The sequence below is a fragment of the Thunnus albacares genome, chromosome 12 (assembly GCF_914725855.1).
Source record: "Thunnus albacares chromosome 12, fThuAlb1.1, whole genome shotgun sequence".
NCBI classification, from domain to species: Eukaryota; Metazoa; Chordata; class Actinopteri; order Scombriformes; family Scombridae; genus Thunnus; species Thunnus albacares.
Genome location: NC_058117.1, coordinates 31,049,865 through 31,055,590, shown reverse-complemented (window position 1 = coordinate 31,055,590; position 5,726 = coordinate 31,049,865).

Sequence of the window (5,726 nt, the reverse complement as noted above, 5' to 3'; positions counted from 1 at the left end):
GAAATGTACAGGAAGATACAAAGAAAAGTTTACAGATACTTAATTTTTATTTTTTAGTATAATTAAGGTGGAATATGTGAGAAAATTAACTTTGTTCACATCAACATATGTGTATGTGTATATGTGCACTTGAATTTTTTGCTGAAAAAGAAACATTTCTTTGCTCTATTCATAATGTTTTCTATTCTGATGTTTATGTTGTTTTGTAAATATATATCATATATTAAAAAAATAAAATTCTACTAAAGACCAATCAGCTGTGTGAACATTGAGTCTAAACTCCATCTATGGTCTTCTCATTAGCGCAGTTTACATTATTAATCTTCTTATTGACATTGTGGGTGTATGTGATGTGCTGTGTGTAGCTGTGCTGTTGTATGTTTTTTGTCAGGGACTACAGATGCAAATTAGCCTCGAGCTAACTCTGGTCCAGTGCTTCTTTAATGTTTAAAACTGCAACATGTCCCAGTCAATAAATCAGTCAATTATCAATTACATGCTTGTTTGTGTTTTGTATTCAATAAAAATATAAAAAATATGATTTGGGTTGGGTTCTTAGTATCAAAATCTACTTCATTCTTTATAATGACTATTTTTTTTATTATTATTATTATTAGGATGTTCAACAACTCAATATCAATTACAACCATTTTATTTTGATCTATTTGTTTAAAGTTAATTGAGTAATGTATTTGTGAACTCAGTACAGACTGTGGGACCTGAGCAGACTGCAGGAGTTTGAACGTCTCCCTTTATTTAATGATGTCAGTTTCTCAGCTCTGAGTTTAGGATTTCAGCTGCTTCTCTCACACATTAATAACACAGATTAAAACTGAGACAGCGAGCGCTGAATTCATACTGAAGTTCCTGGAACCATTCTTTAACCAGAGTCGATGGTTGTAACCGTCATTGTGTTAATAAAATGAAAAACCACAGTGAACAGTGTGGAGGCTGCTGAGCAGAAACCCACACGGCCCGTCTGCTGCAGGAAAGGAAGTGTTGATTCGCTGTCAACAGTTTTATATGAGTCCTAATAATCGCCGAGAACAGATTCATACCTGCTGCTGTACACTCATGAACTTCCCTCCCTCTCATTTGTCATGTGGGTCTTTTCTCTTGTTGTCTGTAAACCTTTTTTCCACTGAGCCCTCCACCCACACAGTCAAACTGAGCCCAGCCACCAACAAAGGCCACACATCTGGAGGTCTTGTCACTTTTTCTTTTTTGGAGTTTTTAGCAAAGGTGCACTTTACAGCAGGGGAGGAATGTAATAAAGTACAATTGTGAGGTATTTCACATGAGTATTTCCATTTTATGCATCTTTATACGTCCACTCCACTACATTTCAGAGGGAGATATTTTACTTTCTACTCCACTACATTTACTTCCGCTATAAGTACTAGTTACTTTTCAGATTTAGATTTTACCAGTAAAGCTGATGATGTATTTTATATTTGAAATACATTTAGATCACTTCATAGAGATTTATTTTCATTTTACATATAAGGGTTTTTTCAGTGTACAAAAAGCCACATTAAATCCCCTTTGACTCCATGTTTTAAAACAATACAACATGAAACATTTCAAGAGTGGTGAATACTTTTCACAGGCTCTGTATATATGTATATGATCAATGTAACAGTGTGTGGGGCCAATTTACATAAAGAGTACTTTTACTTTTGATACTTTAAGTACATTTAGTGAATAGTACCTCTGTAATTTTGAAAGTAAAACCATTACTTGTAAAGTAGTATTTTATACTGTATTATTGGTACATTTACTTAAGTGAAACAGTTCAATACTTCTTCCATCACTGCTTTACAGTTTACACTTGTCATTGCCGAGTGCTCATACATAAATGACAGAAGGGGCTGTTTGTCAGTATCCTCCAAATATAACACATATGAGTGTTTTCTGATCTGAACGTCTGATTTGTCAACTAAACTACCTTCAGTTGTCAGAAGATCATGGTCATGCAAATAAATTATTCTTAAAGTAAAGAGACTTTTTAACCAAATAAACCCAGGAACTCATGAGCCCTGCACTAATAAAGGCAAAATAATTATTGCCTTTACTCTTATTCTTCTTTTCATTTTTACATTTTTGGCATCACTAAATATTACACTTGGGATTTCTACAGTGAATAAAAGATACTAGAAGATTTTGCTGATGTTTGCAACATTAATTTAAAAGTAAATAATAAATGTACTCAAGAAAGGCTTCAGCAGCTTTTGAGCTCAGATTTCCAATTTTCCTTTGGGTAAAGTATTTGCTGAAATAACTGTCATCAGTTGGTTATCACCTCTATGTGAGGAGCTTTCTAGTGTGAAAACATTAAAGAGGTTTTTGGGAGAAAAACAACAGCATTTTCTGCTTTGACCAGCTGCTGATGTTGCTTGATTATACACGTTTGAAACTTTATTGTGTTATTGTCTGACTGTTTGTGTTCTTATATTATTTGTGTATTTTCTTTTTAATACAAGTAAAGATGACTTGTTTGTCTCAGTGTGGTTTGTGTTCTGCTGCTCTGATTGATGATAACAAATGTAGGATGTATTTTTTTAAATGTTGCAGAGAGGAAGTGAATGTTAAAAATGTTCTTACAGTGTGAATTTAAACACTCTGCAGGTAAAAACCTCAATTTAGAAGAAGATGAAAGATTTCAGAAACACCACAATTTAAAAACTGGTTTGTTTTATTAACAAAAACAACTTCATGAGAGAAACTGATAATAAAACAAACAGCAACGATAAAGTAATACAACTATTAAATATAAAATATATATTATTAAAATATATATATGAATTATTAAATGAGTACATGTAATTTTATAAAATATTTATATTATTATTCATCTGGGTTTAGTTATTCAATGAATCATCAAGCACGAGGGGGGAACAGTGGAGGCCCAAACAGAACAAGGTAATGAAGGCTTGGTGACTGTGTTCAGCAGTGATTCAGCTTCATCTGGAGACACTGTCAGAGAGAGCAGAGGAGCAGAGCACTGACATTTCTCACTGCAACTCCAAACATTTGACTCCTTTTGTGTTTCAGAGCTTCCAGCTCCAGCAGCCTCCTGTCCTCCAGAGAGAGAGCCAGCAGACCTGCCAGCTCTGCAGCAAGCTGACTGTAAGATCACCTGCTGCCTCTCTGCATGCTCTGACAGCTCCAATGTCCTGCTGCAGTTAGGGCTGCATATCAGTCTGTTCACTTTCTGCTCATCATTGAAGGATTTAAACATACACTCCCTGATTCTGTTAGAGTGTCCCACAGCACAACAAGTCCCACTGAGAGAGCTTTCACTTCACAGGCTGACAAATAACACCTTTTGGGGGCGCTATACTCAGTTTTAGGCCTCCAGGGTGATAGAACAAGTTTAGGGAGTATATCTTAAAGCTCCACTAATCAATAGTTTTATATTAAGAATGAATCTAATGACTAAATGAGCTTTTTAGCCTCTTTTAGCTCTTAGTTGTGGTTTTGCAGCACATTTCCTGTCTGCTTCAGTCTCAGTGTTTCCAGCAGCAGCAGCTGTTTTCTGATAAACCCACTGTACACTAGCTGCCCAGCAGCAAACAGCAGACAGACCATAATATGTCAGAGAGGAGTTTGTTAGCTTGTTGTGGAGTTCTTCTGCCCCCAAGTGGTAAAAACTTCAAATCTATAGTAACCTGTGTGTTTTTAAACAGTATTTGGACTTTGCTTTTTATCCTTCAGTGATTTTAATTGTTATAAATTGTATAGTTATATTGTTTTTAATATGTTCTACAACATGTTATACAATTGTCATTTTCAAGTGTGATAATCTCAATAATCTGATTAGTTACTTGTAAATAAATTGCATTTTGTCTTACTGTAGATTTTGTAATATTATAATTAGAATTGAATATATCTAACTAACATGGAAAGAGTCTCTGTCTGTCTCTCTGTACATACACATATATATGATATATTTACTCTTTATACACATTTGGGGTCATGAAAACAAAAGTTTGAAGAGACTAGTAGTAGTAGAAGCAATGTGTTGTTGCAGCCACATGAGGGCAGCAGTGTAAAGGTTTTATTACTGACAGCTCAGCACTGAGCAGATAGAGGTAATATAATATAAAGTGGAGAATGAGATGTAAACTACAGCTTTAAAGTCTAATAAAATGCTGGAACAATATAAAAGAATATTTAGAATGAAGAATTATTAAGAATAATAATAAAAGTTTCCAAAAATATCAAATCTGTCAGGATGAAATTTGAGGAAATGTGTCTAAACTCAGTGTTAAAAGAGAGCGTCAATGAATGCATGATACCATCAGATGATGCAGGAAATTCAATTCATTTATTAAAGTGGATTAAATAAATATAAGGGGAACATTTAAAGGTTAAAATCACAGTTCAGGAGGAGCTTTGTGGATTTGTAGTTTTTTTTTTTTTTTTCATCACATCTGTTCTACAAACAACAGAGCAAATCTGTGTTGCTAAATTCACCACCAACCTGAACGTGTTTGTGGTTCCATGAATGTTTTTGTGTTTTGTTGTGTCCCAGATTTTTGATCTGCTGCCAGATTAAAATCAAGATGAAGAAAGTGAAAGTGAAGCACACAGAGAAACAGAGACGTGGAGGAAAACATATGATTAAAAAATAAGAGTCAAATCATTTTAAAAACCAGTTGAGATAATATCAGTCCGTCTCTGCTCTCCATCACTTTCACTGTTAAACTAATATGAGTTTGTGTTTCTGCTTCTTTTAAATGCAGCTGTAATGATTGTAAATATTTGAATAGAGCTGATAAATTCTCACATTAACACCTGTGAACAATCAAACAGTGATGTGTCAGTGACGTCCATCTCCATGGTAACTGTGTGCAGCCTGTTGCTCCTCCACTCAGAGGAAAACCACACAGCAGCAGCAGCAGCAGCAGCAGCAGCAGCCTTATCTGTCCGCCGCAGGGGCTGATGGGAGGTTTGAGAAGCTGTTAGAAATCACGTGGCCCTCGTCTGATCTCACAGTTCGTCCTTGTTTGGCCTCAGCTGCATCAGAGCACCACTTCTCCCCAGGTTCACCAGAGGAAACACCACTGCACAAAATGCTTTTCCTCCCAGCTGCTGCTCTGTGCTGTCTGTGTTCAGGTGAGTGTTTCCAGCCAATCAGGAGCCAACAAACTCAACCTTTAACAAACACTGTCACACTGACCTTCATCTGTGTGTCTGTTTCTCTATAGCGCTGGTTGCCATGGCAGCAGACCTGATTCAGGATGATTTAACATTGACCAGGAGAGCTGGTGAAAACGTCTCCTTCAGCTGTGAAGGAACTGACCAGTGTGGTAGTTATGTATTCTGGTACCAGAAGAAAGACAAAGAAACATTCACAAGGATTCTGAGTATTGACAGGAGTAATGGTATCGTAGATAAACCTTACAATCACCCACAGGAAAATGACTTCTCAGCTCTAAAAAAACAGAACAGCTGTGAGTTGAGGATCCAGACAGTTAAACTCTCACATTCAGCCACCTACTACTGCTCGTGTCAGAAAGATGGTTCCCACAGTGAGAAATGATCCCTGCAGCCTGAACAAAAACCTCCAGATGAACAGATGTCAAACAGTGTTTGTGACAGGAAGAGAGCACAGCCCAGGTTCACATATTTCACCTCCATCTCAGCCAGAGTCACAAACAAACTGAGATGAGGACAATTTTCTTGTTTATTAATATTTTATTTATTTATATGTTTATTAT